At 34.0% G+C, this 27,391-nt stretch overlaps 2 long non-coding RNA genes and 1 pseudogene across 3 annotated transcripts; 2 read left to right on the top strand and 1 right to left on the bottom strand.

Annotated features, from left to right (window-relative positions):
* The first annotated feature begins 6,533 nt into the window (after positions 1-6,533).
* On the top strand, positions 6,534-8,682 carry LOC120173975 (annotated as a pseudogene).
* A 29-nt stretch (positions 8,683-8,711) lies between these two features.
* LOC120174013 lies at positions 8,712-22,279 on the top strand. Its single transcript, XR_005521119.1, has 3 exons — positions 8,712-8,808; positions 16,865-16,873; positions 22,268-22,279. It is a non-coding gene; the product is annotated as an uncharacterized LOC120174013 (long non-coding RNA).
* Positions 15,292-17,274, bottom strand: LOC120174012. Of its 2 annotated transcripts, none has more exons than XR_005521117.1 (5): positions 16,803-17,274; positions 16,663-16,720; positions 16,040-16,277; positions 15,746-15,887; positions 15,292-15,666 (listed from the first exon to the last, which is right to left on the bottom strand). It is a non-coding gene; the product is annotated as an uncharacterized LOC120174012 (long non-coding RNA). The 2 variants fall into 2 exon arrangements; XR_005521118.1 differs by having other exon boundaries at positions 15,746-15,838.
* Positions 22,280-27,391: the final 5,112 nt, after the last annotated feature.

Here is a 27,391-nt window from a genome sequence, read left to right as displayed (position 1 = left end):
ATAATAGTATCGGCCAATATCTCTTATGTTACACTATATTTCATTTATTATTGATTAATCTTTTAATATGTGTGTATGCTATAGTTTAAAAACATATAAATAAAGTTAATTCAAAGCAAAACTATCTCTATGCTCATGTTGTGTTGCTTCTGACCAAGCACACCTTTGAATATGAAGCTAGATGCTTTTGGGACTCTTGATTCATTTGTGAAAGCTTTCTAATTTTATGGGATACACACAATTCAACACCTCTTATAACACAATAATGTGATGCAATGGACAAAATAAAATCAAAGAAAACAAAAAGAAAATGAGTCAGTAAAATAATAAATAAAATATAAAGGTGGTAAATCCTACCCCACAAGTTATCTACCCTTGTCATGGTAAAGATAAAATCCTACCCACACATGATTTCTGCACCCATGTTTTATTTAGAAAAAAAATATAAATCCTAATCACATGATTTCTAGTTCGCATTTTTTTACTTATAAAAATAATAGAAAAATGATAGGGGTTGATTTCTCCTTTTTGTATAATTATTCAAGATTTCCCTATGGTTTTGGAATGGTTTTGATCCTAGTAGATTTCTTGGGTATATTACATGCATGGTTTCGGTTGTAATGGTTAAAGGTACTCAAATTATCCTCTTTGGTTCCCCTTTGGGCTTACCAGACCGTCGATCCTAAACCCATCAAAGGTTATATAGATCAAGTTAAATTTGAGAGGATATACTTCTCCATATGCATGACACGGAGAAACATATCCCACGAAGGCATAAGGTATGGACCTCAAAGGCTAATTGCTAGGCCTGACATGAGGAAATATTTCAAAAGAAAGCATCGCTTTCACCCTCACCTAAAAGGGATAGCCCGGGTATAGGGTTCATGTCATGCAAATGCAATGAGTATGTGTGGAGAAATCTACCAACCTTTACAAAACATTAACATACATTCTCTACCAATCAATTCAAAACATATTATCTAAAAATATGTTATCCATGAATAAACACATCAGTACAAACAATCACAAGTATGTCAATGCTATTAGGGTTTTAAGAATGAATGCATACAACCAAGCACAACCAAAGGAATCAAAAATTAAATCAACTTGAATCCATAATTTATGTTGCAAAGACAGTAATTAATCGATTATTGGTTTGACTCTCTAAAGTCCCCAGCGAAGTTACCAAGTTGTCTTAACATATTAAAAATTAAAAATAGTTTTAGGGTTCATTTTGACTAAAGTTGGGTTTTTCTTTAAAAATAAAAAAATGGTTAGAGGAGCCACCACCAATCTTTGTTTAGGGTGTTATTGGATCACCCAAAATATTTTTCTATTTTAATAAGATCTTAAATTTAAAATTTATTAAAATAACTTTTGTTCTTTTTTTCTAGAAAATGAGTTCAGGAGTCGATTAAGTGTGGGGAAAGATTAGCACCCCCACAACACTTGGAAATTGGTACCTAGTTGATTAATTATTGTCTTTGCAATGGAACTTATGAATTCAAATTTTATTTTAACTAATGGTCTTCTTTTTATTTAAATAAATACAATGTTATTTAACCTATTAAAATTTAAGAGATAAAATTAACAATTTGTGTATTTAACTTGAGAAAGTCAAACACCTAATATAACGTATAGTGACATTCCTCTCATTTCCAACTAAAGTCACGAATTACTAATTTTTTTCTTGAAAATTTTAAATTAAATTGTTAACATTTTAATATTTCAAGCCAAAGGGAAACACTACCTAATATAAGGTAGAGTGGTGATTTTCCTTATTTGGAAAGAAATAAGAAATACTATAATTATTGTATTTATTTTTCTAAGTTTATGCAACAAACAAAATTTCTATTTATAAAAATTATCAGGCCTTTAAGATAGATAGAGAATGTTCAAATATTTATAAATATCGAAATTAAACCTTAGAATAGGATCGAGAGGCTCATTTTCAATGATTCTAAATATGAGAACATTTCTCTTTCTACCCTCCGATTAATTTTAAAATGTTATTATTTTTTATGGTTTCACTAGAGGGTACTTATTTATTTTAAATTATCAAATTAAACTACCCATATGGATTAGGAGAACTCTCTTCGATAATTTAAAATGAAAGAGCATTGGCTTTTAATTTATTATGGAAAAAGTTGAGTGATGTGGATGAGATCACCATGCATGAAAAATAAATAAATCACAAATATTTCATAAAATTTATCAATTACAAGGATGAAAATAATCATGCTAAGGTTAAATATTGAATTGATTAGTCATGCTTGTCAAATAACAAAAAAATATCATATGATCAACAAAACATTTGTCACTGATAGATACTTAAATTAAATAATTAAGCATGTTTTTAAAAAAATTAAACATTACACTAATAAATAAAAATATGGTATCATAAAAATAATTAATGTAATAAGACTTTCAAATAACAAGAAAGTAAAAAAATTATAAAGACACAAGGATTTAATTGTATTAAAAATAAAATTCAGGGGCCAAATAAAAAATAAAATAGCCTAAATTAAGGGATAATGATTAAATAATAAGTTTTTAACCTAGAACGATCACACATCAAATTTACCCAGTATGTTCAAAAAATGTGTCGTTCAAGTCCCATGGACCTAACCAATATACTTGCTCGATCAACCATATAAAATCTTCCATGTTCGATTTATTTTCATTTGCAACACCCTCAAAAAATCCCCCTTAAAAACCTAGCCCGACCACCAACTAAGGTGGTTGAAAGAACTAGAACATATCTCATTCAAATCCCTATTTTATACTCAACCCTAATCTAAACTCCAAATTCCCTAAAATCACACATGCAAGAACTGGGGAACTCAGTTATAGGATCAACTCAACATAGTTTATAGAAATCGCTTAGTGTATGAGTTCAAGAGGATTTTTCTTCAGTTGAGTCGTTATGCTCCAAAGTTGGTTGCTATCGAGCCCTTGAGGTGAAAGAGATTCCTCAAGGAGCTTCATATTGATATTCATGTGCAGTTGGCGGTAGACTCGCCCAAAGTGCTTTCAAAGTTGGCACGTCAAGCTAAGGCTATGAAAACGGTGAAAAGTATGAGGGAGAATTTGTTGGGTAAGGGACCCCAAGTGAGAGGGATTGTGTATTATTAAATCTATATCAGCTAGTGACCAATAGGTACAAGGATCATAATGAGCAGAGGGGAGTGTTGTCAGATCAATCACTCCAATTGAGTCAAAGGTCAGACGCAAGGTCTCGTAGGAGACCGTCAAAGCTTTCATTTGCGGAAAGATTTGGAAGCGCCCTAGAGTATTGGGATTTTTAGAGTGCGAACAATATGTCAATAAGCATCAAGGAATATGCTTTATACTCTATAGAAAGTGTTATAGATGCAGATCCTTAGAATTAGGGTGAAGGATTGCCCTAATTCATACAACGATGTCCCAGCTCGAATAAGGGGAGTGAATCCCAATAGCTTAGCATGACAGAGGATAAGCGTAAAGAAGTGTCAACGATGTGATCAGGTAGGAGAGTGAGAGAATATATCAACATGTTCCTAATATAGTTTCATACGCCCTAGATTGCTAGATCATCGTGAGGTACTTAGAGGATGTTAAAGGCGCAATTTGGGTGCCATGATCTAAATGCCTAACTCAGTGGGTCTAAGTAGGTTGTTAGTGTGAGTGTTACTATAACTTTGGGGTTGCGAGTATGGGGTTGTAAGATCATTGTAATCATTTAAGAACCTTTGATTGCTCCTTGTTAAGTTGAGGGTTAGCTTTAATTAGACGTTGGTAGCAGATTCATACACTCGAGAGTATTCCATAAGAGAGTAACTAAGTGGCTTTTCAAGGATAATACTAAGACCATGAGAGCTTGTGTTTCCACTGAGAGTCTAAGGTTTGTGTGACCATTTCAACAAAGCTTGAGGTAATTATATGTTTGAATTTTGAGGTATATGTCCCCAAGAAAATGTTTAAAGTGTTGAGGTACTACTTGTGTAGGGATGTTGGATGTATATTCTAGATGTAAGTGAGTCCTAGGTATCATCTAACATACCTATGTTAGTAGACTAGTGAGGGTGTAAGTTTTACGATGTTGTGTGATCTTAGACTACACCAAAATGTTTGTATGTGTGTGTTGGATCAGTGTTGAGCTTTACTACCAAACTTCTTCTTTGATGTATTCATATGGATATATGAGTGTGAGTTATATACAACTCATAATGTTATGTGAGGTTGAGTAGCATTGTGGATTATAGTGCTTGAGGTTAGAGGAGACCGAGTACCTTAAGTGTCGTTTGACTAGCATTAACTGACATTGAATAGCAAACTTGTGGTAAGCGATCGTGTGTACAAAATGTAGAGTCATAGAATTCTAAAGTCAGAGTACAATTGCAAATGATCTCTTCTATGTGGTGTGTTCTCTCTAAGAGAGCTAGATGTTGGTAGTTTCTCTAAACAAGTAATTGATTCTCAATTTTGATTACCATAGATAAACAATTTGGTGAGTATTGTATGTGTGAACTGTAAAGAAAATGAGAATCGGTCGAGTGTCATGGATGAATATTGAATCATATTTGCACAGTGAAAACGTTACATTGATATGCAGAAAGTTAAGAATCATCATCATATCATCAGTGGTCAATATCAAGACAGTGTGTGACAAGTGCTTGTATAACCTCAATGAGTAGTACGATGAGTTACCTAAGTTCTAGATGCTCTAGAGTTGTGCGCTATGTTAACTTCATTATGTAGAGTTAGCAAGTGAACGGTTTAACGAGTGCAAACGAGTCGTGGAGAAGTGTTTGTTCTTATGAAACATTCTGAGCATTTAGTGTTAGACATCGAGATTAGATTATTTGGATTTGTTCCTCTCGAAGGTTTTTACTTAAGGTTCGACGTGGGTAACGTCCCTTGGGAAATCATAAATCAATTTTGTGAGTTTTTGAGTTTCATCCCGTATTGAGGGGGCTTTTTCCTTAAGGATCAAACTAGATGAGAGTTTGGATGCTTTAACGTTTCTAAGCGTTTGATCGAAGGGTAGCTTTTTATTCAATCCAAGTAAATTTTGATGACCAAATTTATTTTTAGGAGGGGAGAGTTGTAACATCCTAAATCCCATGTTAGTATTTTCATTTTTACTTGAGAGGTATGTGGACCTCATGGAGTTCGTAATTAAAGTCGTTAGGCTGAGTGGCAATTTAATTAGGTTGGAATTGGGACCAAATGGTTATGAAAAGGGGATTTTTGAATAAAATGAAAAATGTAAAGGACCAAAAGAGTAATTATACCATTGAAGAAAAAACATGAAGGATATTAGGGGTTTTATTTTATTTTGGGCGTGGATTTTTTTGTCTAAAAGCCTTTTATTTGTCTTCTTCTTTTATCTTCTTCTTATTTTCCTTTGAGCTCAATTGCTCACATGGAAGGTAAGAACCTCCTTTCTCACCTTTTTAGACTTTAAACTCATCCTTAATCCGTCCTATAACCTTATTTGTGCTAAGGAATTCTTGGGTTTTTTGTTAGCTAGAGAAAGTGGGTTTAGAGTGCTCAAACACAAATAGAGAAGAGAGAAAAAGAGTAATTGAAGAAATGAGCTTCATTTTCGATTCCTAAACTAAGGTAGTGTATTTCTAAACTTTTGTGATTTTATGGCTTTCATAATCATGATGCTTTGTTAAGATTTAGGGGTTTAATTCACTACAGCAAAAATGGTTTTTAACGGCGGATGTAGCGGCGTTTTTACTAAAAACGCCGGTAATTGTTTACATATAGCGGTGTTTTTGAACAAACGTCGCAAAATATTATACTTTAGTGACGTTTGTATAAAAACGCCGCTAAATAATTGTAATATAGTGGCGTTTTTATACAAACACCGCTATAAACTAGTATTTTAGTGGCGTTTTTATACAAACGCCGCTATAGACACATACTTTTGTGGCGTTTTAATACCAAACGCCGCTATAGACTCGTACTTTAGTGGCATTTTTACACAAACGCCGCTATAGACACGTACTTTTATGGCATTTTAATACCAAACGCCGCTATAGACTCGTACTTTAGTGGCATTTTTACACAAACGCCGCTATAGACACGTACTTTTGTGGCGTTTTAATACCAAACGCCACTATAGATTCGTACATTAGTGGCGTTTTTACACAAACACCGCGATAGACTCATACTTTAGTGGCGTTTTAATACCAAACGCCGCAATTGTCATATTACCTAGTGGCGTTTACGTAAAAAAATGTTGCTACTGAACACTACTTTAACATATTGAAACAAAACCCTAATTCCATAGATTTAGTCTGGGCATCGAAAAGAAAGCATTGCTTTAAAGGTCTTTGGGGTCTCGCACATCCAATTCAAAAAAATTTCTCTTCAAAATAGGGTTCATCATAACACCCCATTCTATTCCCACATAAACGATTCTTTAATTCTTCAGCAACCTTTTGTTTCCATTTATTAACGTCATTATATTCTTTTGGGATCCTAAGTTCCCCCAACAGCTTTGTTTCTGTGCACTTTCATCTTGTCGATGTTCTAAAATGACAGCTCCGAGGAATATGTTGAAGGACGAGGAGAGTGCTGCGACGGCGTTGTTGAGCATCAGCAGCAAGGAAGATGACGATTCTCCGTCGGGGAAGAGGTTAAAATCGGAGAGGTTCCCCGTTTCAAGGTGGGAATTGGCTTCCTTTTTCGGGGTTTTCTTGATTTTTTCTACCGGCTTGTTCTGCATCTACCTGACCATGCCCGCTACCGAGTACGGGAAACTCAAGATCCCTCGTTCCATCTCTGATCTACGATTGCTCAAGTAGGATCCCCCCCCTTTATAATAAAAATTGGTGTTCTCTCTCTCAATTGATGAAGAAATAAGCTTAATTTGTGTGCCAAATCCTTGGATTTCATCATTGCTGTTGATTTTGGAAATGCCCATTTTAGATTTCTTGTGGTTTATATAGGATTTTGAGCTAGAGAGAACTATTGGGAATATTTTAACTTATAATTGTAGTTAATTTTTTTTAAATTGAAATATGCCTCCTTTTTTGTGTTATATTGTAGGTGAAGATAGTTGTGGATGAGAACTCTTATCATTTATATTCTGCTCGGAATGAATCCTTTGATTTGTTTTGTCCTTAATGTGTAGCACTAGGGAGTTTAAAAGGAATCTATGACTAATGATGAGTTTAGTTCATATGTGGATCATGTGAGGGCATAGAATAATGCAAATTGTAGGGAGAATATTGCATACCGAGTATATCCAGCTATGTATTAATAATGCATTGTTGCTGAAATTACCATTCCTAATTTATTTCTATCATGTACTTTAGTTTACTTGTTTATTTACTACTTTCTTGTTGCCGGGTGCTTCTACTTTGTCGTGAAACTTCTTTCTGTGATGTTTTAGGTGCAACTTATTTTACTGAAGTCCTTGTTTTTCTGTTCTTTTTCAGAGATAATATTGCAACATATGCAAAGGATTACCCAACACAATTCATTTTGGGTTACTGCTCAACTTATATCTTCATGCAAACTTTTATGATTCCTGGAACGATTTTCATGTCTTTGCTAGCTGGAGCTCTCTTTGGTGTTAAAGGCCTTTTCTTAGTTGTCTTCAATGCCACGGCTGGAGCATGCTCCTGCTTTTTTCTATCAAAGCTGATTGGCAGACCTTTGGTCAGTTGTTTGTGGCCTGATAAATTAAGGTTTTTTCAAGCTGAGGTACCTTCAATTTTCATCTTGTTACTGTCTTTGGAACTATTCGTTCGTTCGTGTTTTCCCTCTTAATTTAGCATCTTTCACTTGTTTTACCCTATCTTCTTTTCTGTTATTGTTGGTATTGTCGCCTGAAAATGTCCGTTGAAAGAAAAAAGATGCTTGTGTCATATCCAATTTATTGATATGCCTTGTTTGTGAAGGTTTTATATTAATTGATGTGTATTCTTAACAATTTGGAATAAGAAAAGTTTCTACAAGATCACTATACATATCCATCTACATCAGTTTTCTACTTTTAGCCAAATATTGAGTTGTTCAACCATAGAGACTAACTAGGGAGATTTCTATAAAAAAAAAGTTTGAAGTAGGTGCTTGTTGATAAAGAATCGGTTCTTATTGTAATAGGGTTCTTACTTCATATATTACTGAATTTCCCTGGATACATTTTCCTAATGTCAGGTTGGGTTCAATGGATGTCATTTGGGTATATTTATTTGGCAACATCTAATGGATCATTCGTTGTAATGGAATCGAGTCTCTAACTTTGTGTTGAGACTTAATTCATTTCAATCCGTTGGTGTTGTATGCAAGTCAAATGATAGAAAAAGATGGCAACCATATATATTCAGATAACTTATCTGATTTAAGACCACCATTGTATCTTCTTTCAGGCTGGCCTCGCACTTGGGGATCTCAGGTCTGTTAAGGACCTCTATGATTTCAAGACCTTGTCTGTGCTTTTCCTTATCGGGATGGTCTCCATATTTCCTACCCTTCTGAAGAAAAAGAAGATATATGAATAAGGCTATGTTGGTGAAGCTTGTGGCATCCTCCTGACTGACAATGGGGGATCAAGAATACAAAATTTTACAATCTCCAAATTAGGATCTGAGAAACAATAGCGCATAATTGAAGATCCTCATTTCTGCAGCTGAATATCAAAAAGATCTAGGCATTGTCACAAAATATGAAAAGCACAGGGCATGTAACTTTTATTCTTATTTTCAATGTTATGTTAAAGTCATCTCCCAATTAGATTATTTAGAACATTTGGGAGCCAAACTTTTCTTTTTGCTAGAAATGCTTTGTACGCCATCATCTCCAGTTTTACTTTTACCGACAGCACTACATGATAATGTTGCTGTAGAATATGTAAAAACTGTACTCATATGTAGTGTATTCAGTAATAATAGTTTGTCATTTTAGATATAGCTGACATGTGCCGTTCTTTTTTTGGGTTCAACATTCACTATAAGCAGATAAAGCTTTCATGGTTCCTGACTTCCTGTTTTTGTTGTTTGTTGCAACATCTTTTTTCAGTTCTCAATCACTCACATGTAGGTTATGAATGCAAGTTCTGTTGGTTGTTTCCTTCTCTTCTTAGTCTCATCTAAATTATTGTAATTGCAGTAATCTTGAAGAACAAACTTCAACAAAAAGCGGCTTCTTCAATAGACTGGCATAACGTTTCCCATTTGTTTTTAATCTATTGAGGAGAGATCATTCACTGTCAAATGATACTTTCAAATAAGATGTCAAGACGATGAATTTGACAAATTCCAATGAAGTGGGAAACAAAGTAGCTTTAGAAGGCATATCTGGAGGTTATGATGATGACGCTAGTGAAATTGAGGATGTATCGAACAACAAATCCATGTATATCTACACTTTGAGGTTCATTTGTAACTCATTTGTACTTTAATGTCTTTTAAGGTTCTCTCTCCATAAAAAAAACTTTAATTTATTTTGTTGTTAAGTATTTTTCTTTATGTTTTTTGTCTTAATTAAAATGTATGGTTGTTGTTAATTAGATAAAGCTAGATATAAATTTAGGTGATGTATAGCAGAAATGAAATATGCAAAATAAATTATTAATATTAGCTAAAGAAAGGTAATTAGCGGCGTTTGTATCCAAAAACGCCGTTATAGGTCTGACTTTTTGCGGCGTTTGTGTTTAAAAACGCCGTTATAGGTCTGACCTTTTGCAGCGTTTGTGTCCAAAAACGCCGCTATAGGTCTGACCTTTTGCGGCGTTTGTTCTAAAAATGCCAGTATAGGTCTGCTCTTTTGCGGTGTTTGTATCCAAAAACGCCGCTATAGATCTGACCTTTTGCGGCGTTTTTTCTAGAAACGCCGCTATATATCATAACTTTTTGCGGCGTTTGTTCCAAAAATGCCGCTATAGATATCGACCTTTTACGGCGTTTGTTCAAAAAACACCGTAATATATATTGACCTATTGCGGCGTTTTTTGTTCTCAAACGCCGTTAACTTTAGCGGCGTTGGTATTGCTGGCGCTTCTTGCGGCGTTTTTACTTGATTTATTCCCTAGATGATGTTATTGTTGTAAAGAATATGTTTTATGTGTTAAATGATCCCATAAGACTCCCTTAAGGTTTATTTGTTGATTTGGGGTTCAAATAGAGTGTTTGGAAGAGTTTTTAGGTGATTCCTGAGCCTTATTTAAGGTTTTCTAGGTTGTAGTAATGAAATTGTTCTTGTAGTATTAATACTATTATTCTAGTATTGATACTTGTATCGATACTATTATATTACCAATACTCGTATCAATACCAGTATCAATACTATTTTAGTATCAATACTCGTATTAATATCAATATCAATATTGTTGTAATATATATATTACTTAGTATATCAATACTATCTAATTCCAAAAGATTCAAAACATCACTTGTTGCACCCAAATGGTTATAGGTTGTTTTAAAATGTATAAATACACTTAGAAAAGGGTCCTAAATTATGAAATAACCCAAATGCCCCCTAGGTGGCATAAATTACCAAAATACCCTTAATAAGAAAGAAACCTGAAAAGTACCCTTAAAGGAGTATGTTTAAATATTCACGAACCACAGATAGTTTTAAAAGATATACTTGTAAGTTAGGTGGTGTAGTATATGAATAATGGGATAGAAAAATGTGTGCCATGTAAAATTACCAAATTACCCTTATGACCCTAAGTGAATAAGCTAACATATACTACTAGTAAGAGTTTTAGTTGCATATTGGTTAACTAATGATAAGAGACGTTTAGCTCTATAATGAATGCTTCATGAAGACTTATTAAGAATATTATAAATGACTAAAACTAGGGTTTTTGTTTAATAGTATCGATATTTTTTATCAGGTATCGGTACCAAAGAGTGAGGTATACATACCATCATTAAGATATAAATTATAGTAGTCAAATTTGGTATTGATACCCAAGGTAAGTATCGATACTGAGGGAAGGTATCGATACTAAGGTGCTTAGTATCGATACCATCGTACTAAATTGGGCAAGAAACCTAACTTTAGTTTAAAGGTTTGGAAAAGGGTTTAGGACCACCAATACTTCTCTAATAAGCTACTTTACCCTATTGTGATGAATTATGTTAGTGAATAGCCGAGCTACCTTAAATTCCTTTGTACGACATTGATTAATGTGTTATCTTATAGGTACCCTTGAATATTGTGTGTATACGAAAATCGTCTTATTTGCTAAAAGTTTCCAGATATGTCTGAGTCAGTGTTAAGAAACTTAAAACGCTAGTTGGACATAGACTCTGATGTTATGTGTCCCTAGAGGCGTCCCAAGTACTCTAAGGAGTATACTAGAAGGACGTAGGCTCTGGTTCTATGTGATTGTAATACCCCAAATATCAGGTCAGAGACTATATTGAAAAGATTTCAAAATTTGAAGATTTATTTGAATAAATGGTAAAAGATGAGAAAATGATTTGGAATAGTGTTTTGAACTAAATTGTATCAATAGATGAGTTAAAAGGGAAAATTGGTCTTTTAAGAGGAAAAATGAATTTAAAAATATATTAGGGATTATAAATAGGAGGAAAGAGGAAAGTAAAGCATTTCATATTCGTCTTCACGTTGGCATTGCTCTCCTCTCTAGCATAAGGTAATCTTCCCTTAACTAGTTCTTTCTTTAAATTATAGGTTGCTTTGGTAACATTAGGTGTTATGTGAGCTTAAGAAAGGATTAAAGAAGATTAAAATTAAGTGATGGATGTTTCATAAGAGATTTAAAGAAATGGGTTTTGAAATGATATGTTATGATAGGAGTGTTTATTGATGTTTAATAGTAGATTTGACTTGTCAATGAAGTAAATAAGAGATTAGAAGCATTGGATGAGTTTAAAAACATATTAGAAAAAGTGGTGTGATTATTAGAATTGAATGTTCTTGGAAGATTTTAGATGTTTTAAGAAACTAAATGAAGGAAAGTTAGTATGAATAAGTAAAGAAGAGTTTAATAGTATTGTATGGTGTAATCATAACGAAATTTGACCCTATTTGGGTGATAATCGGGTTAAAAACTAGAAATTATGGCCACATGTATCGATATTGATAGAACATTACCGATACTATAGGCTTAAAATCAGTAGAATCTGTTGAGTAGTATCGATACCGATTCAAAGTGGTATCGATACCAAGAGGAGAGTATCGATACCATAATGATGGTATCGATACCATTGATCACAGAATGCAAAAATGGTATCAGTACCGTAATAGAGTATCGATACCATAGTATAGTAGTATCGATACCATGGTGGGGGTATCGATACTATTAAGCCAAAAATGTTAAAAATAGGTTGATATTGTTATAGAAAGTTAATAATATGTACTATTGAGTAACGTTTAAGTATAATTGTTAGGAAATATACTAATAATTGATATTGTATGTGTCTTTATTGGATTCTTGAGTAGATCGAAATCAAGCTCCTGAGTCAAGCAAAACTAAAGACAAAGTAAAGTACCAGAGTGATCAACTTTGCATTTTGAATATTATAGCTAGAGAATCCAAGTGAGTGCATTTATTATGTATGTATATGTTATGGTAGTTGTAGGTATATTATTGATTGATATATGTATGGTGATTACCAAATGGCACTATGTGTGCAAAACTAAGGAATTCATACTAAGTGTATGAATTTTCGTATGGGCACTATGTGTGCAAAACTAAGAAATCCATACTAAGTGTATAAATTTCTGTATGGGAAATATATGTATAAATATAAGAAGTTCATAATAAGTAGGTGAATTTTCGTATTGGTAGTGGGTATGCAACTCACGTAAATTATAGTAAGAGTTAATAAATGACGGTATTAGCACTACCAATGTAAACTATAGAGTTTATACTGAGTTGAGAGAGTTCATTGATATTATAAACAACTATTAAAGTAGAAACTATTCTAAGTTTAAAAGACTAATGGCCTAGATGTGCATTTGATAGAAATGTGTCAATTATGCCAGTTAGATGAACGATTCAATACCATTGAGTAAAAGATAAATGGCCCAGCTGTGCATTTGGCAGAAAAGTTTCAATTATGCCAGTTAGATGAATGGTTCAATATCGTTGAGTAAAATATAAATGGCCTAGCTGTGCATTTGGTAGAAAGATTATGCCAGTTAGATGAACGGTTGAATACCGTTGAGTGAAAGATAAATGGCCTAGTTGTGCATTTGGCAGAAAGATTCAATTATGCCAGTTAGATGAATGGTTCAATACCGTTGAGTAAAATATAAATGGCCTAGTTGTGCATTTGGCAGAAAGGTGTCAATTGTGCCAGTTAGATGAACGATTCAATGTCGTTGAGTAAAAGATAAATGGCCTAGCTGTGCATTTTGCAGAAAGGTGTCAATTATGCCATTTAGATGAACGGTTTAATACTGTTGAGTAAAAGATAAATGGCCTAGTTGTGCATTTGGCAGAAAAGTGTCAATTATGCCAGTTAGATGAACGGTTTAATACCGTTGAGTAAAAGATAAATGGCCTAGATGTGCATTTGGCAGAAACATGTCAATCATGCAAGTTAGATGAAAGGTTAAATGCCTTTGGGTAAAAGACTGAAGGAATTATAATGCATTTTGAAATAAACGGTGCATAAGTGGTATGAAAGGATGCAATATAGATATAAAATGTACAACAATGCATAATGGGTATTAAGGAATGTCATAAAGAAAATCGTAAACAGTACATAATGGGTAAGAAATGATACTCAAATGAAAATACAAAATGGTGTGTTAACAGTATTTAAGGTGCCGCCCATAATGATTATAAAAGATATATGATTAATTGGCAGTTTCGTACAATACATGTATAATACGTTCTAATTTAATGTACACCGTGGAAAGAAAGAATAATTGGGGGAAAATATATATAGAATAATATATAGGTTGGGTCTACTAAGAATAATTTAGATGACTTATTGAAAGAATTATGGTCTTTATGGATTTTGCAATTTAAATCGTCATTCAGTATGCATAAGATATTTATGTATAAAGTTTGATATCTTTGTAGTATTATGTCTCACTAAGTAAATACTTAACGTGTGTTGATTTCACACGTAGGTAAAGGCAAAGATTAGTTGTGTAAGGAGTGCGGCAATAGCAACGGCGATCATCAATTAAGTTTGACCTGTCACTAACGTTAGGACAATCTTATTCCTTTTGAAAACTTAGCTAGCATGTAATGGAACTAAATTGAATATTTTTTAATGTATTTAAATTGATAGTTTTAGTATTTTGCTTCTATGAATATCATACCTTGAGGTTGTTAAAAATTTAAACAAAATTCTACAAATTTTCAAATGACAAAATATTTTAAAGGTGATGTGACATCCGTATCTCGTGTAAGGAAAGGTATATGGGAGATGGGTGTTACAGTGACCCTGGAGCCACTCTAGGTATTGGTCAATGAGGGCCTTTCTAGATGAAGATTTCGATGCTAAGTGAATCAAGTTTTATTTAGCATACCTTGGGTAGGATAGAGTGTTGTGAGTTCTGATATGCTAAGTGACCCTTTAACTACATCATGTTGCCTACCCTTGTTTATGTGTTTGATGATTGTGTGTAGAATAATGATGCATTGTAGTATGATACTGAGGTTAGAGACCTAGTATACGTTTGTTCATGGCGAGGCCCTTAGCATAGACTAAGGGAAGTGTGAGACTTACACTATAGTGATATAACGGTTGAACCTTAAGTAGGTAGCACTCAATATTGATCATGTATGTACCTACTGCTTAGTATCATGTCTTTAGCATGTTTGTGTTTATGAGACTCATAATATTACTCTAGATTAGCGATTATACTATTGGGTTTTGTAAGCTCAATGTTCAGATGTTTTCATTCGTATGTTATTGGCTTGAGCCTATTGAGGGGTACTATCATAGTAGGATTTCCAGCATCTCTTCCATATAATTATACCGTAACTTTGTAGGCATGTATATTCATATGATCCTTACTTATGTATTCGATTTGTAAACTTCGAGTTGTATTATTTGATTTAAGCTATGTCACAAAGCTCTAATTTGTAAAAATATTTTGCAACTATTTTGGTATGCCATTTTTGGTACCACATAGTATGTTTTTAAAATGGAAATGAACATGCTTTGAAATTTTGGGTTAGCCACTTCGGTGGTCCCGTGTAATGCCTTAGTCTTATCTTCGAGTTGTATAGGATTAGGGTGTTATATAGCAAGAATGTGAATGCATTAAACCTCTTTAAACTCGCTCTTGCGATTGAATTATTTTATTTACTTAAGGACAATCAAACATACAAGTGTGAGGGTATGATAATACTGAAAATAGCATAAAAATCTGTCAATATTCTAAGCTTATTTTGTCCCTAAGTCGTGCATGATATGTCATTTTTCATTGCATTCATTGTCATCATATTCCATTTAGAGTAATGTTGTCGTTGCATTGCATATTTATATTCTATTGCATTTTATCTCTATTTTCTCCTTGATTGCACTTTAAATGTTAAAAAAAAATTGTACTGATGTCTTCGCCCTTGATCAGATAGGAACTTGTCGCCACTGTAGCCAAAGAGTTGGTCATCACCGCAACATACATGAATGAGCTGGTGGCTGCGATCATTTAATGAGAGCTTGTCATTCTAGAATTCAGATGGTTATGCTGAGCTAGTTCATATTCTAGAACCTGTACGAACAATCATACAAATTTTTGTGAAAGGACAATTGTATCATTTGGAGAACATATATAAAGAGGAAATGTGCACCTTGAGAAGTGTCTTCTGACCGCCATCCGTTTCCTTCATTCCATTTGCTAGTCCCAATCATCCTTTTATCAGCACCGCCATGGCCATGGCGTGCTAAACCTCCCACAGAGCAAATCAAACATTCAATCACCACCGGCGTGGACTGCGAGAGCAGCATCACCGAGTAGCCAAGATCTAAGGATCTTCTCTTTAAATTTATATAGAAATATCATTTGCTTTGATTTGATCTTGTTGAACTCTGCTTATATTTTGATTGCAAATTATTTATGTTTTTATGGATAGGAATTGTTATACCTAAATTTTGCCCGGGTCAACATTGGTCCCCTCTCCTCTACGTGAGCAGTCCCAACTGGTCCCACCAAGCCTCGTCACCAAACCGTATACCAGCTAACAGCAAGGTCCCACCAGCAACCGATTCACCTAGCTGGGACCTATCCTTCACGCCAATTGTGCAATACTAATTGGGCTGATTCTCTCAACAACGGATTGTGTAACAAACTCAAGCCATCAAAGGCTTAGTCATCAACCGATACTAAGGAAAAACAGTGAGAAAAAGAGATAAAAATGTAATTTTTTTATATTCCTTTTGTAACAGAAAAATAAGGATATAAAAATCACACAGAGGGATGTAATCGGGGTTCTTCTTCCCCTATTTTCGAGAATCAAGAAATATAACGAGGGTATTCTCTCCCTCCGATTCGGAGGCAGTAGTAAAAGGATTCCCCATTTTTTTACAAGCAACACACCATTTCCATTAACGATCCAACAACAGAAGCAAAATCAAGCAATACACATTAACAGAGAGAACGTTTTCAAAAGTTTTTTTATTTTCTTTCTTCAATGTTTCTAGCATTTATTTTGTTTTTTCTTTCGAAACTAAAGTAGGAAATGGAAGAGGGAAGGATTCAAAACGTTACCGGCGTGGTTTGGTTCCTCATCCGAGCTGATTTTCGCCAGAGAGAGGAGCCGAGAGTCCTTAGGTTCCCAAAGTTTTACATGTCAGCCTTGGGGTTATTTAAAAGTTTAGAGAATAGGAGAGAGGTAAAGGTTCGTTTACCTGGGTCCTTAGTCGTCGGTCGTCGGTCGCCGGTCGCTGGAAGGTGAGCAGTCGGGCTTTAGTTTCGAGAGGTTAAGGGTCGCTTTGGGCCCCCTTAGGCGTTGATTTATAGCTTTTCGGTCAGAGAAGAGTGAGGCCTTTACCTCGTCGGTTCAGGTCCTTCATCGGAGGTAACCACCACGGTGGTGAACGGAGAGGTGAATCGCGCCCATGTAGGGCATTTAGGGGCATCGGCCGTGGTCTTTGTGGCCGTGGTCGAGTGAAAGGTGAGCTAGTCTGTTTGGGTAGGTTCAGATTTCATTAGGCGGTTTTCACGTCGATTTAGGGTGTCTTTGGGGTTTGGATTATGAAGAGGATGAGGGTATTAGGCTGTTGGCCCCTCATCGGAGCCCTTATCGACCGCGGTCACGGTGGCCGTGTGGTTTGAGAAGAGGAATGAAGGAAAAAAAAAAGAAAGGGAAAGAGAAGGAGCGGAGCGGCTGATAAAATGAGGGTTAGGCTATTTGTTATCTGAAATATTAAATATATCAACATGCCAAAACGTCAGCGTTTTAGGGGGTAAGGGAAATTTATTTCAGCGCCTTGGGTGGGTTATTTTCCGTGTAAACACTGTCAATGTTTGTTTTAATGCATTTTAGTCCAAGTTTCATATTTTTTACAGTTTCGGATTTCTCCATCAAGTTATACAGGTGTTATATTTTAGTCCTGGGCTATGTTGTTTTGAGTTTTCGTGACTTTGCATATTTGGCATAAAATTTTCATGGTTTTCATTTTAGTCTAGTGTAGTTTCTTGGATTTATTACAATTTAATTCCTAGAATGTGATATTTTTTAGTTTTATGGCCTTCGTTTGTTTAACTAGCTGCTTCGGTCCCCTAATTATCTTTAACTTCTTGCTGTTTTTATTTTTTAACTTGTAATTTTGCCGGATTGTGTCTTAGTCCCCAAATTTAATCATTTTAATTTCTCACTTATCAGTACGTTTGAAATATCATTTTAGATTTTATTTTTTTATTTAAATCCTATGTATGGGTTTATATTAACACTAACGTTTGGGAATATGGTTATTGTTATGTTTCGTGGTTCAATGTGGGCATAGTTTCAAATTTTAACCCCCAAATTTGCTCCCTTTGTATTTTAATCACCATATGATACCCTTCCTCTTGCGTAAATATGTGTGTTCTTAGTTTTGTATGTCTTCATGTTTCATACATATATTCCATCTAGAATAGGTTGCATTTGTGTTCCTGTAGATATATACATACGTGTATATATATATGTATGTATTTTATAATTAGGCTTAATTTTGTCTTTAATATTTTTGCTTAAATATCAATTGTAACATGTTGAATATTTCCTTTTAATAATTATGTGAATTTGCATTGGGGGTATTTATTACATGCTATATTTAGATGTTATGGTTACACACTTAAACTTCACATATTTAATTTCGATGGGATAGTGTAGTGCCTAATTTAATTTCCATTTTATTTATCCACTGTTTTCATTTGTGTGCATGTAGGACTAGTGTCATTTATCTTGATCGAATGCAATGTATGATATTTTCATATGCATAACTTGACTCATATTAAATAATTGGATTAAAGGTAATATCCTTTTATTTTAAAACTATTATGAGGTGCTTGTCTTAACTTATTAGAGAGTCACTTCCGATGATTTTAAACTAAAAGTGTATCCCAACGGTGAAACAATAAAAAATGATTCCTCACCTAAAAATTGGGAATGAGAGAATAAGAAATATTAGTTCATTTAAATTCTTTGAGAAAAGATTGGTAAGTTTTAATTTAATTTGTTTTTGTGCATTTGAATATTACGATGGAACTGTAATATTTCTATATTTCGATTGGAGTAAGAATAGATTACCTCAAGGTATGAGGGGTCGTCTTTTCTCGATAGGAAATAATTAAATATTATTAAGATCCATTTTAAAATTCATAAAATTGTTGCTTTATGGGATCATAGGCTAAATTAAATTCGAACTTGTAAATTTCAATGCAAAGACAATTAATTAATCGACTAGGTATCGATTTATGTCGCAATGAGGGTGCTAATCATTCCCCCACGCGTAACCGACTCCTGAACTCGAATTTTGGTAACACAAACCTCAAATTTGTTGTTTTAATTATAATTAATATTTTATTAAAATGACAAAATATGTTTTGGGTGCCCAATCACACCTTAATCAAAAGATTGGTGGTGACTTCTCGAACCATACGTTTTTATTTTTAAAAAGGAATCCCAAAATTTTCAAAACAAGAGATTTTTTAAATCACATTACTTTTTAATTAAAAATTAACCGAAAGAGATAAATTAAAAATTGTGGTGTGGTTTTTAAAATCATATTTTTTTTAAAAAACTTTTTGACAGCTGGGCGACTCCGCTGAGGACTTTTTAGAGAGTCAAGCCGGTAGTAAATTAATTAATTGTCTTCGCAAATAAAAGTTATAAGTTCATTCTAATTTGGTTTTTGATCCCTTGTTTGGTTTTAAATAAATTGTTGTTTTTAATTTGATTAACCACTAAATAGTTGTATTGACTTGTTTGCTAATGTTTTCAGATTAATTGTGTATTTTTGGATTTGAGAAATGAGTTTGTGTGTTGTGTATTGTTTTTCGCTTTTCCTCACACACTGCACACAATTGCATTATCATAATATGAGCTAAAACCCCGCTCCGTCCAATTTAAGTAGGAGTGAGAAACTACTCTCTCGTGTGGTTTTCACCTCCGCATGGGATAGTGAATCGCTCTTGGAGCTTACGCCTTATAGTCCTCGTGATGCTATTCACCTATGCATAGATATAAAGAGGTGTGTTCCCTCGAATTGAACTCGATCCAAAAGCCTGTGATGGGCTAGGATTGAGGGTTTGGCAGCCCAATGGGGCACCAACAAGGATAATTTGAGAACCTTATACTTTAGAGCCAAACCCAACATATAGTGAACCTAGAACCCGAAACCAAGGTAGAGCCTAATCCAAACCTTAAAAATCTTTGAGGGAGAGTACACAAGGAAAAGCTTTTTTAGTCATTTAATTTCACTTTCCAAATAAATGTATGAGAACTAGAGATCATGCAGTTAGGTTTATTTTTCAAACAAACATACAAATTAGATATCATGTGGTTAGGATTTTTTTTTAAATAACAAAGTATGTGGGTAGATATCATGTCTGGGTAGGATCTGCTAAAGCATGATTGGGTAGGCAGCATGTGAGGGTAGACTTTACTTAATGATTACGGTACTTATTATCTTGTTGTTTATCTTATGTGTACTAACCCATTTTTGTTTTTTGTATATTTAATTTTTATGTTATTGCATTTGCATATTCATGTCCTATAAAGGTGTTAATTCACAAGTGATTGACTAAATAAGAAGGTTGGTCATAATGAGACAAGAAATTCTTAACCATGTAGTCAAAACCAGGAGATCCAAAGATGTTCAAATGATCCATGAAGAAAGACATCCGATGAATGAAGAAATTTGAAGTTGATTGAAGACTTCCTTTAAAGGCGTAAAGGTCAAGATGTTCCCTCAGGAGATAGATTCAATCATACCAAAGACGAGAAGACCCTTCACAAAGACACGAAGATCACTTTTCATTAGAAGTAAAAATGGAGATCTTTTGCATTGCATGTATTTATTTAAGCATTTCACATGCATTAGTTATGAAAACATGGAAATAACTTATGGAGGGTTATGTGACAGTAATACCAAGATCATTCATTCATACTACTCCATTGTCATCATGAATACACAAATGGAAATAATGGAGCAATCTCATGAGAAATCACAAGATCGGTTGCAAGAGCAGTTGGCCGAGTTACAACAAGATATGAAGAATCGAGCATCGGGTTCTCTGCAAGGTGTATCGAACTAAATGATCCAGGTGTTGGCAACCAAGGTGGGTGATAGAGAGGAAATCACTGATAAAGGATACCAATCTCATCAGACTAATACGTCGAGAATGGTAAACTACCCTGGAGCATCCCACTCAAACCTATGGAAGAGCCTTATCAATTATAAGCAATTTGAAGACAAATTCAAGTGGTTGAATGAAGCCATTGGAGCTATGAAAAATGTTAATGCCTCTCACTAAGAGTTAGAAGCAAGAGAACTCAGTCTGGTCCCTGATTTGGTCATACCACATGAATTTAGGGTGTCTAATTTTGAGAAATATGATGTCACCAGTTATCCTCTAATTCATCTGAAAATGTTTTGCAGAAACATGGAAGGGTACTTAAATGATGATAATCTGTTGATTCATTACTTCCATGATAGTCTTTCTAGGCCGACTGTAGTATGGTATAACCATTTGAACTGAGAGCAGATCAAGAGATGGGTCAATCTAGCTGATACATTTTTGGGGCAATATCGATATGTTAAAGGCTTAGCCTTAAAACGTCAAGACCTTCAAAGAATAATGATGAAAGCTACTGAAAGCTTTAAAGAATATGCCCTAAGATGGAGAGGAGTGGCAACATAAGTTCAACCTCCCTTGTTAGAATAATAAATATCATATATATTTCACGATTCTCTTCCAGCTCCTTTATTTGATTTAATGCTGGTAAATTCGACGAATGACTTTGAGGATCTTGTGACAAATGGGGAGTTAACTGAAAATGCAATCAGCAAAGGAAACTTGAAAGTCACTTTCAAAAGCCCAACCAATCAAGAAGCGAAAGCTGATGAGGTGAATAAATGTCATGTCTAGAGCCCTCACAGCCGTAAAAGAAAAGGAGCAGGTAGTCGCTCGAAACGACCAAAGAGAGGCTCACGATCAAGAAATACTCTGAAAGTGTTCCAAACTTCTATCTTAGATCTATATCCCCATTTGATTAAAGGTCAATACCTTACACCGAGGCCAGTGAAAGTGCCACCAAACCCTTCTGCCCACAGCTATGATCAAGACATTGTCTGTGATTTCCACTTGGGGGCATCTAGGCATTCTATGGGGAATTGTAGACCGTTGTTAAAGGAAATAGAGATGCTTGTGGAAAATGAGACGTTGACACAAGAAATGGTGGAATAGTGGATGACGAACTCGATTGGGACATCAAAGCACAATATGAGGCATCCTAATTATTAATAGATCATTTCATCCATCATAAATCTTTATTTCACTTGTATTGTCTTGTTTGAGTGTATTTTTGTTCTCTATTTATTTACCTAATTATTTCGTAAAAAAAATTGTTTGATGATTGAACTTATGCTACTTTTAAGGTCATGAGTAATGAATCAAATTTTTAATCTTAAAGCTCTTTGAGTATCAAATTAATTAAAGATTCTTTTATTTTTTTCAAGAATTATAGATCTTTGGCAAGTGGCAAAATTAGACCTTTCATATCTCTTTCAAAGCCAAAAACACTATTACTCGATCTCTTTTACCTTACATAATTCATGGTCATTACCAAAACCAAATTATGACACTACATTTATTTGAGACTCTAAAGTTATACCTTTACCTTTTTGTTCAAGATACCAAATTCATACTTTTACCCTTTCGGGTAGAGCCGATCTGTTTATAACACTACATTTCTCCATATACATGACTTCAAAGTCACACATTTGTATTTTCAGACATAAAACCATTATTTTTCTTTATACCAGTAAAACCAGAAGGCTTCAAGTGCAAAACTTTCATTTTTCCATGAATTTTTCTACAAAAAGAGACGAGATGGGGCGTCATGGATCAACTTTTTGAAGAGGAGTTAGAATAATTGGGGCATGATTGAAGCAAGAAGAAGAAGAAATAAAGGGAATGATTTAAATAATTCTATCATGTATTAATTACATTATTTTCATGTAAATAAAAGTTAATTCTAAATGTTCATCCCCCTGATAATACCTCTTTTGCAAGAACTTCTGAGTATGAAATGATGAACAACCTTCTTTCATTTATCCCTTCACAAAAAGAGAAAATATATCCTTTGTCGTCCCTATTTGAGCCTGAATTATTTTCCTTCTAATTCAACTCTAACCAAGGATCACCCTCCACACTTGGGGGCAAGTTGAAGGATATCTGCTTGTAGGAGTAAAAACCGTCAATCCATGATTTATTACAGGGGCAAGCCTCCGTGAAATAAAGAGGAATAACAAAGAACCACTACGCATATCAAATACAACGTGCTTGAAGATCAAATTCAGTCAAGAATAACGAAATAATTTTTGAAATGCTAGAAATAAAGAGGACATGAAGGTGCTCAAAGTAATTGGAGTCATATACTCATCTAATAAATTCATAAAAATATAGAGATAAAGAGGAGAGAGAAGAAGAAAAGAGAAAAGAGAGAAAAAGAAGAAGGAAAAAAGAGAAAAAAGAAAAAATAGAAAAAAAGAAAAAATAGAAAAAAAAGAAAAAAAATAGAAAAATAGAAAAAAAATAAAAAAAGACAATAAATCAAGTATTTCAAGATGAGTGACTCATTGAGCCTCAAGCCACAAAGTTGATTAAGTGCAATCGTTTCAAAGATTCGGATTCAACAATAAGAGCGAGAAATGCTGAAGATATAAGAAAATGGAGATGAACTCTAGGGTGAAAACCCAAAAATGGGCAGTCTAGAGGAATCCGAAAAAAGAAAAGGAAGATAAAAAATAGGTACCAGGCAGATCCAAGCCAAGCAAGGCAAGATTGAAGGCATCAGAACGAATTGGTCCTTGGTTCAATTATCCTTAAACCCTTGTTTGGGCCTATTTATCTATTTCTTTCATAACTGTGAGCCCTGGCCTATGTTACTTGTCTGAAAAGTCCATTCTAATCATACATGGATTTCTAAGTGAAAAAGACTATCTTCAGATTTCATTCCACTTCTCAGGATTAATTTTTATTTGCAAAAATTGGTTTTCTAAAATCTTTAATGCATGATAGGAAAAATAATAAAGGGGGTTCAAGAAATAAAATTTTGAATAATGTCTTGAAGCCAAAGGATGATTCGAGTTGAAAACCTAAAAGAGCAGCTCGAATATTAAATTGTGCAACGATGACATAAGAGTCGGTCTTACAAAGCTCTTGATGAAGTACCACACATCCTAAAGGTGTTTCTGAGAGTTCGGAACCAATAAGTATCTATAGAAGATGAGCATAACAACCAATTCTTCAAGTCAGTAGACGCCCAAAGAGACAGATATGTTGTAATAAAAAGGCAAACTTGAGAGATCTTACCTTTTCAGAATCAACCTATACCTTAAATTTGTCAGTAATTTTGACACTTGCTAATGGGTTATGATTTTTTGAAAGATTAAAAGAGTAGTTGACTTGTTTGATATTCATTAAACTCTTGCTTTATGATTTGTCTCAATTGTGAAACCTATAAAGGGGATATATTTTTCAAAAAAAAATTTGATTAAACATTTTTCAAAATTATTTTAATTGATATTTTTTAATTTTTTGGAAATAAAAAGAAGAAGAAAAATATTTTCAAACAAGACAATCTCAAGTGAAAAGGTCCTTGAAGCTGGTGAGGCTCATTCTGTCTCTATTAGAGAAAATAATAATAAATGATGTCATAATAATGAAGCTTGTAACAATTCCTTGTGAATTTGTCAGTAATCCGTCAAGAAGAAGATAATTGTATTATTTGGAATGGGCATATATCCCAACTCATATAAAAAAATGCAAGATATTTTTGTTAAAAGAATGCAAGATATTTTTGTTAAAAGAATTGATCACTACTTAAATGGACATAATGTCCATGGAATCATGAAGAGAAACCCTCAAGCTATTCAACAACATTGTTGTTTAGTGACACCAGATTGAGACCATTCAAGATTAAGATATTTTGGCATGAAGGGAGCTATGAGTACCCACTTTGGGGCATGACCAGAAACTCAGATCTTGTTGAGATGACGAGATTCAAACCAAGAAGACATTGAGAATGAGTCTCACAACTTGGAGTGTCCTAGGAAGATCATGAATTTGACTAGAGCTTAACTTGTAGAGGAAACCAGTCGAGCATTAATCAACAGCAGAGTCCCAGAAAAACAACTCTGATAACGCATTTGAGCCAAGGACAAAAAGGGGCATCAATGTCCTATTTCTGACCATAGCAAGAATTCGAGAGAGAAAACACTTTCTCTGAAATGAAGACAAAAAACAAATACTACAAGATGATCGAGCAGATCTTCAGAAGAATGCAAGCTTGAAATCATAAGTTGTTACGCTGATATCGAGCTAAACCCTAGAGAATAGTGATCAAGTGAAAGAAGACTGAGTTCCCCATTTTGGAGTCAAAGAAAATTGAATCACCATTTATGCATTCATGAGACCATCATTTGCATAAATGAAAATGCATTACTTTGATACATTTAATTGCATTCGCGTTTCACATATAAACACATGTCTTTTACAGATCTTCCAGTGAAAAGAGAAGATTCATGATGTCAAAATCCCAACAAGTGAAAGCTAGAATTCAAACCTCAAGTACAGGGAATCATATTTAGAGAGGCAAAACTTGAGGAACAGAGTGGGCCAATTAACAGAAGAAGCATTACTTTGAAGGTGGCATGTTACCCGACCATTAAGTGATTTTCGAGAAAAAAATTAAGAAAACAATTTCCAAAGTTTCTTACTTAGTAAGTCCTTGGGGCCATCAGTAAGTCTTTCGAGCAAGAATGATAAGTCCTTCGGGTAGGTTGTTTTCACATTAATTTTTTTAAAAAAATGATAAGAAAGTGATTTCCAAAGTTTCTCATTAAGTGTTTTCAGAAAATGAAATTTTTGAAAAGTAAGAAAGCGATTTCCAAAGTTTCTTACCAGTAGACTATTTCCAAAATTGATAAATCCTTCGGGCTATCAGTAAGTCTTTCGAGCATGTTGATTAAATCCATCGGGTCATCTGTAAGTCTTTCGAGCAAGATGATAAGTCCTTCGGGCCATCTGTAAGACCTTCGGGTAGGATGTTTTCACATGAATTTTAAAAAAATAAGAAAGTAATTTCCAAAGTTTCTTACCCAACAGACTATTTCCAAAATTTATAAGTCCTTCAGGGTATTAGTAAGTCTTTCGAGCACGATGATTAAATCCTTCGGGTCATCCATAAGTCTTTCGAGCAAGATGATAAGTCTTTCGGGCCATCCGTAAGACCTTCGGGTAGGATGTTTTGACATGAATTTTTAAAAAATGAGAAAGCGATTTCCAATGTTTCTCATTCAATGTTTTCAGAAAATGAAATTTTTGAAAAGTAAGAAAGTGATTTCCGAAGTTTCTTACCCAGTCGACTATTTCAAATATGATAAGTCCTTCGGGCCATCCATAACACCTTCGGGTAGGATGTTTTCACATGAATTTTAAAAAAACTGAGAAAGCGATTTCCAAAGTTTCTCATTCAGTGTTTTTAGAAAATTTAATTTTTGACAAGTATGAAAGCGATTTCCAAAGTTTCTTACAAGTAGACTATTTCCAAAATCTGCAAGTCCTTCGGGCCATCAGTAAGCCTTTCGAGCATGATGATTAAATCCTTCGAGTCATCTGTTAGGCTTTCAAGCAAGATGATAAGTCCTTCGGGCCATCTATAAGACATTCGGGGAAGATGCTTTCATATGGTATTTGTAAGAAAATGAGAAAGCGATTTTCAAAGTTTCTCATTTAAAATATTTTTTAAAAAAAATAAATGAAATGAAATAATAATAAAAAGATAAAGAGAAAGAATAAACAACTAAATAAACCCTCAGACATGCTAGTTACTAACATATGTGTCTTTTGCAGGACCATCAGATGTAAGAGGAAATAAAATATTCTCGGGTATGATGAAGTGGATCAATCGATTAAAAGGACTTGCACACATGAGATTGGGGCAACTCAAATAGATTCAGAAAGCAAATCATTTTGTTGAAAGATGATGGAACAAATTGATAAGGATTCAATCTTTAGTGTTGCCTTCTTTGACTTTCTCTCGAAGAAGAGTCGATCTTTTAGTGGTGTCATTCTTGACTTTCTCGTGAAGAGGAGTCAACCTTTTAGTGATGTCATTCTTGACTTTCTCGTAAAGAGAAGTTAATCTTTCAGTGTTTTGATTTTTGACTTTCTCATAAAGAGGAGTCAACCTTTTAGTGATGTCATTCTCAATTTGACTTTCTCACGGAGAGGAATCAACTTTTCAGTAGTATAATTTTTAACTAGACTATCTTGAGAAGAGAAGTCAACTTTTCAGTATTATAATTTCTCAACGCGACTTTCTCGTGTAGAGGAGTTAACCAGTCTGTAATGTTGCATTTAGTCTTAACTCTCTTAAGACTTGTGTCATAGAAAGTTCAGTTTAGTCTTCCCAAATATTTTTTGATAATGAACCTTCTCATTGAGATTTTTAGGCTTGTTTCTCTAGAAGTCTCAATTTAGTGTTTCTTGAGATCGTTTCCCTAAAATCCTCAACCTCTTCTTCAATAAGATTGTGTCTCTAAAAAGTAACCTTGTCTATTTTGTGTAGTTTCTGTGAAAGTTCTAATTTTGTATTTCTTAAAGACCTATTCAATTTCTCAAAAGATTAATGATAAATGAATTGCATTACCACATTTAGATATGTTGCACTTTCAAGAAGAATATTTTATAGGTTTTTCAAGAAAACTAAAGATTTATAACAAGC

The sequence above is a fragment of the Hibiscus syriacus genome, unplaced genomic scaffold (assembly GCF_006381635.1).
Source record: "Hibiscus syriacus cultivar Baekdansim isolate YM2019G1 unplaced genomic scaffold, ASM638163v2 tig00111996_pilon, whole genome shotgun sequence".
NCBI classification, from domain to species: domain Eukaryota; kingdom Viridiplantae; phylum Streptophyta; class Magnoliopsida; order Malvales; family Malvaceae; genus Hibiscus; species Hibiscus syriacus.
Note: the sequence above shows the minus strand (reverse complement) of the source record. Positions and strands in the feature narration are given on the sequence as shown.